The sequence below is a fragment of the Grammomys surdaster genome, unplaced genomic scaffold, assembly GCF_004785775.1.
Source record: "Grammomys surdaster isolate TR1022 unplaced genomic scaffold, NIH_TR_1.0 903, whole genome shotgun sequence".
Classification (NCBI taxonomy): Eukaryota; Metazoa; Chordata; class Mammalia; order Rodentia; family Muridae; genus Grammomys; species Grammomys surdaster.
The window spans coordinates 138,536-151,472 of NW_021605322.1; positions in this window are offsets into that span (position 1 = coordinate 138,536).

A 12,937-nucleotide genomic window follows, 5' to 3' on the forward strand; every position below is an offset into this window, starting at 1 on the left:
CGTGTGGCATGTGGGTAGCAGGCTGCTTTCATTCCTTAGCTTCACTGGAATGTTGGGACTTCACTGTGCTGTGAAGTTTTCAAAAGCTGGGGGACTGAATGCTCTGCTACCTCAAGACTTCATTTTCTCACCTCCTCTCTTGCATGGTCTCGTGGTACCAGGGACAAGATTTTATGTTTTAACTCCAGAGTCAGCATGGCTGTGGCGAAACTGCTGAAGCAAGAGCTAGAATCTTGATGTAATGAGACTTTACAAGGAATTCCAGAAGGAAGCAGTCAGAGTCTGGAACTCAAAGGATAGCATTTTCTACCTACTTATTAATTTCAACAGCTTCCAAGTTCTATTTACAGTTATGGAAAAATTTTTCCCAAAATTTTTGAACTCTTTTTCTGTAAATATTTCTTACAATGAATGTGGGAATTACCTTATTTTGTGTTGTCATCAGCAAACATGCAATTTTGTTTGTCACTTTTCTCCTCCCTGGAGGCTACTGTAGCAGTTGCCACTACACTGTAACACTTTAAATTCCCTATCTGTATTTCTTTGTGAGATGAAGGTAATTGTGCTGCTTACTGTCCAGGCACAACCTCTTCATACCTTCAGAGAGAGATTTGTGTTGTCATGCAAGTTCTGGTTCCATGTGTCATTGCTATGTTGTTGGGTTGGTTTTATTTTACTAGGCAAAATGTAAAGATTCTGTGCTGTGAGGACTTCATTCTCACCAGTTTTGGCATCACTAACAATAAACTTTGTTTGATTTACCCATTGACACCCACAGGTTCCTTATCAGTTTTGGAATCTGTAATGTTCTAGGCTGCAGACATTTACTATGTAAACATCAAGGAGCTGATGTCAGTAGTTACCAACAGCAGCACCTCTAGCTGCCTTGGGAAGTTAAGTTAAGTTTAAGTTAAGTTTCAGGCTTAGCTGGCCATAAATTCAGGCTTGTGTACAGAGAAATTTCAGAGAATGAATGCCCTGTCTAAATATCTGTTCACCATCTGATATAAAATGAGCTTGGGGCAAGCATGAGTTGACCTAGCATAGCTTAGGGAATGTGTGATACGTAATTAAGCCAATACAGTCCCTTACAAGAGGCTGCTTCCCACTGCTCAAATTGATGCTTTCTTGAGGGAAGAAGTGCTCCAGGAGTATACATGCCATCAGGGTTCTGAATAATTTATTGCATAGTTAAGTTTTGAGACTTGTACAATGATTGTCTTAAAGGGGAAGGAACAAGGTAATTATCTATTGCTACAAATGTGTGAGGTATGATGATTCTTATATTAGATATTTATTTGGGGGTCATAGAAGTGGCTCAGTTGGTAGAGTTGCTTGCCAGCAAGCCGGCTGACCTGAGTTCGATCCCCAGGACTCAATAGAGAGAATTGACACCTTCAAGTTGTTCTATGACACACATACACAGAAACAAATGTAATAAAGTATTTTAAATTAAGGGTTTTTTTATGTAACTACTCTTGAGTAGCTACATATTCCACATCTAGGGAAGCTGTAACCTTCAAGGCAGTCAATTTTGTGTCTTGTTTTTAGATGGAGGCAGAAACTGAATGATCCTAATTTTGCCATGTGGTCATTACTAGGTTTATTATTTAGGTTTTGTGGAAGACATAATCTGGTTTCTTTGTGACTCTTGTTTTTAGGGGAATCAAAGTAGACTCCTCATATTCTGATAATCTCAATTTTTCCCTAACTTAAAGCCCTGTTGAGGGGCTCTACTCCCAGTTCCTGGGTCAAAGTGAATTCACACCTAAGTTGGAGCACTGGAATCTGTTATTTGCAAACAATGCTATCATTTAGAAAGATGTGCACTACCTACGTTCTGTCTGTTAAAAAAAGAAAGAAAGAAAAGAAAACTATCCACCATATAAAGTCGCCTTGACAAAACAGTTCTGGTCTGATCAGTCATTCTTTAATATATATGCAAAGTGGATCCTGGCTGAGCCAACATTTCACTGTGGATATGTATCTGTATTTACGTGCTATTAGACAGAAGGCACCATACATATGAGTATTGCTCTCAAGCAATATTTACAAAACATATAAACTTCTGTATCTGGAAATATAAAAACAGGTTCTTATTGCAAAAAAAGAAAAGAAGCAGAATGAAGTTACAAAAAGACATACATCATTGTCACTAGACAATTGTTACTTAGTCTAATGCTTAGATTAATAGAATTTCTATCAGTTATAGGACTCAAATAGGCAGACATATTAAGTTATGAGCTGATTCAGAGTGGGAAGATTTAAATAGTATTTGTTCCATATTCAAATTCAAGTAATTGGAAAAAAGTTTCAGAGACTTAAATCCTAAAGTGTTCACTGAAAAATATAAACATATGTATTCATAACTAGATAGTATTTTCATCTAGAAATCTGTCTAATTGTGATTTTGTTTATTATTTATAAAAGCAATAGTGTCTATCTCTAGAATGCAAAAGAAAACATGACTTATCATAAGCTGGGAACATTGGGGAGCAGAAAAGCGACATATCACAAACGAGTCTGTAGACTTTTATTTGATATTTTTAGTCTGATCTTGAAGTATTTTTTAAAACATTTTATTGATTCTTTAGAAATTTCACATCATGCATCACAATCCTTCTCCCCATAATTTTGTCTCTACCGTCTGCCATTGCAACTCTTCCTTGAAAAAATTAAAAAGAAAAAACATTTTAAAGTTTTTAGTGGAAGCATCAGTGTGTTATAGTGTCTACAGTATAGTCTTATGTCCATATATCTTTCCTTGCAAATGTTCATTGTATTGGGTCCTTAGTCTGATTTGAGGCCTCTGACCTCTGTTATACTCTCAATACTAGATCCTCACTAGATCTTCACTCAGATATTCTGTTGTTAACCTGTATCATAGAGATCCTGGAGCTTTGGATAAGTATGACTAGTCCCTTCATGCACACCAGCAATTTTGAAATGGAGTACATATTGGGGTGGGCCAACACTCTGGCAGTTTTCTTGCAACCACAGGACCAGTGTGAGTTCTGAAGCTTGTGAGGGATGAGATCAGCTCTCTGTCTCTCACAAACTTGGTGCCAGCTCTTCTACCTGCTAATGGTGAGAATAGGTAAAAGGAAAAGAATAAATCTCTTTATGGCCAAGCTATCTCATACAAGATGAGGGACAGGGACAGTTCTCCCTTGACCATGCCCTCAGGATGGATTTCCTTGTCCCTGTCATCAGAGCCAGCTCTATAATGCTTCCAGGAGCATGTGTAACCATTAGACATAAGTAGTCAGGTGTGGCTTTCCATAACTAGATGTCTACATGGGTTTTACTGATAATAAAGGTCATGAACATTGACATAGGCCCTTTAATGCTACATGGCCACAGACCCAAACATGACCCTCAGAGCCAGCACAGGACAAGATATTTGCAAGGCCTCAGGTGCCAGGGCAGGATACTTGCAACAGGCTGTTCCTCTCCATGCTCAAATCTCCAGTTCTACCTTTACACATAGGACTAAAACTGATCTAATTCTCTTTTTCTCCCACATTCTACCATTCCTTTGCACATTGTAGTAGCTACCTCAGGGTGCAGGGCATCAGGCAGGCCGACCTCTGGGATTTTCTGCCTGCTAGTGGTGGACAGCAGAGGATAGGCTTTTATAGACTGTTGTTTTTAAAACAGAGTCTTACTATATAACACTAACTAACCTGGAACTCACAGAGATCCACTTGTTTTTGCATCATGAGTTTTTGAGACTAAATGTGTGCACTGCCACACTGGTGTTTTAATATTTCTTATTTTTAATATTAATTTTATGTACATGTGTGTTTTGTGTATATGTGTGTGTATGACTAAAGCAGTACTTGCATGTCTTGTACCCTGCAGAGTCTAGAAGAATATATTTTCTTCCCTAGAATTGAAGGTGTGCTGTGAAGGTGATTGTGAACTACTATGTAGTCCTTGGAGTTTATATCAGGTCATCTGGAAGATCATTCAGGGTTCTTAACTACTGATTTGCCATCTAGTCCCTTGGAGAGGTTTTAAATAAGTAATGTTCTCCAATAAAAATAATTTTGTTGCTGCTTGCTGATCCTCACACCATTTTTTCTACATTACTTCACTACCTCTAACCTCCTTTTACCTCTCTGTCGCATTCTTCTGAAAGTCATCTTCAGTTCTTTAAGAAACAACTGGCCACTTGCCTTCTTTTGAGAAAAGTCTGTCCCTTCATGTTGATTGCCCATTTTAAAAATAAATTTATGTTTTTTTTTGCTGTTGGCTTGTTTGTAGTTTGTGTATACTCTGAAGTTGAAGACTAGCCCTATCTTAATATTTATGTGCAAATATTTTCCCAATATGTGAGTTATTGCTAAAAATGCATTAGCCTAATTTCCTGAGTATAAATCATTCCAGGGATTCAGTAGGATGTACTACTATCTGCAATACTCAATGGTAATTACAAACTCATCCTAAAGCAGATTAGCCAGGATCAAGACTTCATGAACAGTGTCTTCACACAGATGTATTCTAGAGTATGGAACTATTTACACATCTGCATTTGATAGACAGTGTAAGTGCCCACAGTAGACTTGAAAGGATAATAACATGCCTGGAAAAGACAGGATAAAAAAGCAAATGCTGTTAGTTTGGCTGTTGCTAAAACAACATTCAGTAACATCTGCTGAAAAATGGAAGGAAAGTTATGTGAAAGAATTTATAGCAATTATTTTTAGAAATGTTGAGATCTTTGTATTCTTTCTTTGTCATTGGAAAGTAGCACCTTTTGCAGCACTGAGCTGCAGGGATTCTTGGTGTATGGTTTCTTGTCCTCTCTATTATCGACTGACACATGATTGTTCAGTGTTGTAACATTTAGAGCCTAGCACTCAGTCTCTTGTTGTCAGCAGTTTACACAATTATGTATTTCTGCATTAATTGTTGTGTGTTGCAAAAGAAGTCTGTATGCTCCAATACATAGAATGCCATGGATAATGAAACAGGTTACTGAACATAGACATAAAGTTGCAAAATTTTTCAGTCTGCTTCAAGCCCAGATGGCTTGGATATTTCTGTGTGGTCTCCCTCACTAGACATGATAGATTATAGATCATACAAAAACTTTTAGTTTCCATTACAGATAATGTCCTAGGCCACTGACCCCTCCCTGCACTGGCAGAGAAACTCTAAGAGGTTGATTTTGGGTTTCTGGATGATCACAGCAAAGCTTATGATGTTATCGCTTTCTACCCAAGGCCCATTCAGCAGAACAGCTATGGGAAGATAGCTAGAAGTCTGTGCCATAGCTATGGCAACCTTTAATATTTTTCCTGGATAATTTCATACATATGAACAGTAAAGCATGTGCAGATACATTCACCACTTTCCCTCCATTTGTTTTAACACCTTGCCCTCCATATAATTCACTGGACAGTTGTACCTAGTTATGCGCCCTATACTGGAGAAGTTTGCTTGCAATGAGAAAGTAGAAGCAGGGATTGTAGCTGCAATGAATGTGAAAAATATGAGTTCTCTTCTTGATTAAAAGTCTTATTAATAAAATAATTAAAACCAGACTTGAATTGTAATTTAATTTAACTAATAATTTAAGAGTCTTTCTTTTATGCCAGACCACCATCATTGGTCACTCACAGGATCCTGGTAACAGCCTATCCAAGTAGGTACTGCCCTATTACCTTAGTATCCCCACCTGTCTGAAATTCACATCTGAATAGGTAAAGAAACAGATTTACAAACTATCCAAGAAAAGCAAGATTATCTCCCAAATAGGTGTAATACTGAAGGATTCATGTGCTGTGGAACAGGCTTGTTATGTGACTGGTAGTAAAGTCTTGAGAATTCTTAAATCCAAAGTCCTCACCCCTGATCTCCCTGAGGATGTTTATGATGTGATTAAGAAAGAAGTCTCTGTCCACAAGCATCTTGAGAGGAACAAGAAAGGCAAAGATTGTTAAATTCTGCTTTAATCATTTCTATAACCCTATGGAGGCCACCCCAACCAATTGGAAAAGGGAGCTATCCACAGTCTCTGTTCCAATATCATAAACTGGCAATCAATAAAAATCATGTTAAATTTTTAAAAATAATTTAAGAGTCAGATAACATTACAAATGAACTATGTATACCAGATGCTGGCAAAAGAGATGGAAAAAAAGGAAAAAAGAAGAAATGACTTGTCATTGAACCATAGAGGTTAGTATTTCAGCAAAAAATGAGAAGAAAAAAATCACAAAGGGTAATAGAAGCATGCTAAATAGAGAGGAAAGAAAGGGTATAAAGGTGCCATTTTTCTCAACAGCTTTGAAAGCTCTGAAAGTAGGCTCTCAATTGAGGGTTCTAGAGAAGACTAAACCGAGGGCAGTGTGGAAAGAAAAGGTAAATTGTCCCATTAAGGAATTGTCCCTCCTTCTTTATTCCCCTTGTTCATTTCTGCTGTTCTTATCAGTGATTCAGAAGTCCAAAAAACAGGGCAGGGTGCATCAACTGTAATATTTTAACAGAGGGACCACTGGAAATCGAGGCAAGACTACAGCTGACCTTTGATCTCAGGCTAGAATGGATGGATCTCCCTAGGGGAAATATGCATTATAGACATTTTCAGCTGTTTGAGAAGAGCCAGGCATAATAAGGACAACGACTGTGAACAAAATGGTGGAAATTATATTCATGATATCAGCCCTGGACAAAGAGAACATCACTGTGTAATTTTGGATTAGTTATGACAGTACTGGGTGCCCAAGTCCACAGCTTTCTAAAAAAGTGTCAGAGATTCATGTGTTAGAGAACCTGGAAATCCTATGGAATATATGCTAGAATTATGTCTTAATTTGCAGAACTATAAAACACACATGCTTTCTCACATCAATGTTTAAAAGAGTTTATTCACTAAAGCATGTACTCAACCCTAAGAATGTTCTGATAGTCATTGTTGACAAGACAAACATTTTGTGCTATTATCAAGAAATAACATTATAAAGAAACATTCTATAAACAAATAAATTCTAATTTTGTAAGAGTGTTTGAGTCTAAAGAATGGGAGGCACTATAAAATTTGACAATAACAGATATTAAATAACACTAAAAGTTGTTTTGATAATTTTCTACACATGCATCTATTGTCCTTGAGTTCATTGTGTCCTTTATGTTATGTTCTTTTGATTAATTTTGCTATATCTGCCTCTCAGTCTCTCTCTCTCTCTCTCTCTCTCTCTCTCTCTCTCTCTCTGATTTTTTTTTTAAGACAAGGAGTCTTTCTGTACCCTGACTGTTCTGGAACTCACTCTGCCAACAAGGCTGGCCGGGAACTCAGAGATCTGCCGCTGCCCCTGCCCTACATCTTTCCTACTCTTGTGTATACTGAGAGGTGCTACAGGGATGTTGATATGGAGCTCTCCAACTCATAGATACCTACAAATACCTTATCATGACATTCAAGATATATAATCTCTCACCAGGGAAATGAGATAACATAAAAGGGTGCTAGAGTTAAAGTATTGGCAGCAGGCCTCTGATATCCATTCTCTTCATTACTTGGGAATAAGAGACCTTATCTGTAGTCTCTTACTCTAAAGTTCCACAGATCTTTAAAATGTATGCACACTGATCCCACTTCTCTCATGAGTGCTCTGATCTCTTAAGAGATTCCCCACCATACTGTCTGTCTCTGGTGCTAGATTCTCAACTTTCACTACAGTGCCCCACCATGGGATTTCCCTTGATTTTTTTTGCCCATATCATTAACACTTTTTATAATAAATACATTGGTCCCCAGTTATTTGGCTCTATGCCCTCTAAAACAATGACAACACATCCAAAGCCTAAAAGTTTGTTCCTCTAGAAAGTTTAGCTTTTAATTCATGTTATACATCCTGTCCAGGAGGGTATTAAGCAGGGTATGGGGAGGTCACCTGAAAGAGACAGTGGGGGAAAACAGGCAGGCGCAAAGAACAAGTGGCTTGTCTATAGTCTGATCGAGTAGCAATTTTTACTTTTTCACATAGGGATTATATACAGAAAATGGCAGGATGTGGGGCAGGGGATGATACAGGAGCATAGGCAATGAGGGGAAGTACAGATATCTGAAAGAACAGAGTGTCAGCTGGGTGAATGTTCAGGGGACAAGTCACTGTGACTCTGCCTATGATTCATTAGATTAATATCTAAGTTGATATTATCCACCAAGGCTACACAAGATCTATGACTATCCACGAGTCCTAGGACCACTTGTTGTTATCCAGGGTGGTAAATTTCTACAAAAGCTGCCTGTTTACAATATCTAATAGCTATCTGTTTCAGTGTTTTTACACAAAGACTCAAGACTTTGTGATAGCAGGCAAGTATGTCAGGCCTATTGCTGATTTTAGGCCTAAAGTTAAAAATAGATAAGGATGACTACCTGGGTGCTGAAAATCAAACCAAGATCTGCATCGAGAAAAGCAGTGATCTTAACCACTGGTTATTCTCTCTATGACCAAAAGCCACTTTTAAATGTATATCATCTCCCATTTGCAGAAAAACTTAATGCAATTCAACTAATACTCGTGGAATATTTTCTGAAGTTGAAAAAGCTCAATCTAGAATTTATGAGAAAATCAAATGACAACAAAATTAAGAAATTCTGAAGCCAAGGAAAGTAGGATTTTATCTTCTTACCTAATTGTTATCTTTTGTATACAATTACAGTAATTAAGTTTGCATGTAACATAGTTTTACAGACAGGTTGATGAGTGGAACATTATGAAGAGATAAGAAATATATTATCAAAAAGAATGAAGTACAGATCCCTATTGTTGTGATGGTGTTTTGTTTCTAAAATTAGGCTCTGGTATATCAATTCTTCATTAATACCACTTCTAGAAGCATACTTAAGACAACTCTTTACTCTCTACATTTTCACAGAGAAAACAATCTGTATTCCACTTCACACAGTTGGATTAGAATGTATTGTAAGTGTTGTTCAATACAGTCAGATACTTTTATGCAGATCAATGAACACTGGAGCCTGATGAATCCTTTGTGAAATGCTGCAAGCAGCCAAGAACATCAACACCAACTGCTGGAACTTTGTGATACAGTAGATCATGGTTAGGCAGATGTTTCTTTCTCTGACATAGGTTCTCTAGCTTTTGAAGGAAAATCAAGAATCTTTTCTACTGTCATGTATCTCACAGTGATATTTCCCTAACTTCTATATAATGATGCTTTGAAGCTAATTTTCTGTATTTAAATAATATGTACAGGAATGTGCACAGCAGTTTCCCATTCTTCTGTATTGGTTTTTCCAGGGATAGAATTCAGTCTTCTACCACTGTCTTCTCTATTAAGGCTATACATTGGTACACTCTTTTGCTGGAGATAGAAAGGGAAAAAAGAGAGAGTACAGAAAGGACTGATTAGCAACTTCAACCAAAACAAATGACTCTCCACAAGCTTTGCTTAAAGTCTTGTGACATCTGAGAAACAGTTTCAGTGGGTGACTAATGAGAAAGACAAGCTGGGGCAGGCAGGCCTCTTAGTTCTGCTTCCATTAGGATTTATGTTATGACTTGCATCACTGTGGGAGGAGACATATGAGTATACTGACAGTAATAGGTTGCACTATCTTCAGGTTCCAGGCTGCTGATTGTGAGAGAATATTTTGTCCAAGACCCACTGCCACTGAACCTTGTTGGGACCCCATCTTCCAAGTTGGTTGCACCATAGATAAGGAGCTTAGGAGCTTTTCCTAGTTTCTGCTGATACCAGCCTAAAAGCCCATAAATATTCTCACTGGCCTCACAAGTGATAGTCACTCTGTCTCCCAGAGATGCAGACAGGAAGGATGGCGACTGGGTGATCTGAATGGCAGACCCACAACCTAGATATGGAGACAAAATAAATAACCACTTAGTTAATCATGGTAAGATAGGATGAACCCACTGCCAGTCAAGATTAATCACAGTTGTTCACAGAGAAATCCTCATTTTAACCCCTTTTTTATACCCGAAAACAAGAGCAATAGGAGCACAAGAAACTGAGCAGGGGCCCTCATATTCATGCTGAGTTCTGACTGGAATGACAACTGTACAGGGTGTGACTGGGATATGAAGAAGTCCCCAAGAATGTGCAGTGAGAGTATGCAAATCATTTGGAAACAGTTAGGGTTGGGCGCAGCTGCAAAGATCACTCATTTAAGCACTTTGTACAAGCCCAAGATCACTAAATGCAGGAAGTAACAGAACATATGTGTCCCTAGAAATAATGATTTATTTTTAAAATTTAAAATTATAGATGACGTTTCTAACCCATAAAATCTTGTATTTGAATAATACATTTCAAAGATATATTAGGGGACTACATTAAAGAACGTCTGCTGTGAAGGGATAGAAAACAAAGAAGGGATTATCAAATCTTTAACTCATTGACATAATTCTGATGAGCTAAAAATACTATGAGTCCTCCTTGTGAAAATTTTTGTGAGTTGTCTATCACCATCTTTCTTAATTAACAGTTTAATTTACAATACAAAATTTGATAAGTAAAAAAAAGATATTTAAAGATTTAACTATTCTTACTACAGTAAAAGTAAAGGAAGTACACAGTAGGTAAAATTAAGATACATTGATCCCAACAAATTATATTACTTGAAGTTCAAACTCCATATGAAAGTAGGGGTAATTTCATACTAAATGGTAAGAAAGCTTCAAAATAATGAGATACTAATATTCTGCTTAGAAGGAGACTGCAGTGTCTGTTTTATATCACATAGGGTAACTGGAACATGTTGCAACAAAAGTTATTATGTGCCAGTTGACCCAATTCAGAATGGATTTAAAGACTAATGAAAAATATGCTCCTGATCCAGTGTTACTTGCATGTTTGTTTGGAGTGATATCAGAGAAGGTCATTTTCAAGAAACACATAGTAAAGCCTGAAAATATGGCCACAAAATCCTCACTTTATTCTCAGATGAGTCCAATTGATATAATAATTTTGTGCTGTTTAATTTGTACAATGATAACTCATTTAAAAGGTAATAATCAATCAGTTTCAAAAGCACATTTAAAATTATTCTTCACATTTGTAAATGGCCTTGAACATTATTTATGACCTTCTCTGCTTTGTACCACTGTGATTATGTGATAGACCTAAGCTCTCTACTGTAGTTGTGTTAATGGTTGGGTGAATGTTTAAATAGGGAACTATACTGAAATGTGGATAGAATATTGGGACATCACCCTAAGAATGTGTTACTGTGACTCTTCCATGAGACCAGTAAGAGAAAACGCAGAATCATCTCTGTGAATCTCATTATATTCCTTCCTCCTATAGATATATAGAAATAGCTTTCTGTTGTTATGGTACACTAACTGGGCTAATTACATTTTGAGAAAGAGATTTACTTAAATAACAGGGATAGAGGATAAGTTTACATTTTTATTTTTCTCATCTATCAGCCTCTGTTGTCAAACCTTTGAAAATGTATTATCATAGTGGATTACACAACATTTGAGCGTTTTCTCAGAATAAAATATTATGTGGCATCAAGAGAGACTGATATCGAAGGGAAGATCAATTTCTAATGGGTCCAAGAAAGCCAAAGGAAGTACAAAATTTTATCTATGCATAATCCATGTACAATATGGATTTGAAAAAGCATATGATAAATAAGCCACCCATCTTGGGATTTGTTCCATGAGTGATGTGGTTGTGTTTTCTTTTTCATGACCACCTCTTTCCCCAAGAATTAAAATGAACCCAGTTCTAGACCGATAATTCCAGAATGATAATATTCCAAAACAATCTAAATCATTGAGAAGTGTGTGAACTTAGGAGCTCAAATAGATTGTATGAAGATAGAATATGATAAGGAACATAGAATATACAATAATTAAATGGCTACTACAGAGACTCTCTATTCTTGAAAACAAAGGCTATGCCATGAGGGTATAGAGAGCAGGAACAGTAATCTGAGGCATCTAAGTAATGCCAGGGTTAGGTGGTTGTAATTGCAAACTCATGTTATTTTGATAGAAAAAGGAAATTTCCTCTTCCTATTGTTTGTCCATGCTTTTTTATCGATTCCATGTGGAGTCATCAAAGGTAGATGCTGATGTGGATATCAAGAAGTGCATGCTAACAGAAGCCTGATATAGCTGTATCCTTTAGAAGTCTGCCAGAGTCTGATATATTCAGAGGTGGGTGCTCACAGCTAACTATTGAACTGATCAAGGGGTTCCCAATGGAGGATTTAGAGAGAAGGAGATGAAGGAGCTGAAAGGGTTTGGGGCCCAATGAGGAGAGCAACAATACCAAATAATCAGAGCTACCAGGGCCTAAACCACCAGCCTTGGAACACATAGGGAGGGACCCATGTCTCCAGCTGTATATGTAGGGGAGGATGGAGTTGTCAGGCATAGGAGGGAGAGGAGATCCTTGGTCCCATGAAGGCTGGACACCAAGTGTGGGGGAATTGGGGGGGGGGAATGTGGGAGTGGGTGGGGTGGGTAGGGGCAAATCCTCAAGAAGCAGAAGGAGTGGGGATGGGATAGGTGGTTCCTGGGTTGGGGGAAATGGGGTAAGGGAATAACATCTGAAATGTAAATAAAATATCCAATAAAAAAAGAAGAAAAAAGACAATAACGTTATAAACAAATAAATGGGATTTTTAAGAAAACAAAACAAAAGATTATACATGGACATATACTTCTACATGTCTTTAGCAGATAGAATATTTGAGAGCCTTAATGTCAGATATAAAAATGAAACATACTATAGTTTATTTACTGTAGATTTCCTTGTGTAGCAGTGTCAATGTTTTGTAATGTACAAACTCCTTTAATTCATTGAATTCCTATTTTAATGTTATTCTTTGTTTCTGGTATGAGGGAGAGACTATACCTCAAAGTATGTATGTAGATATATTGCTAATTTTTTCTTTTCTTCTTCGATTTATATTGAT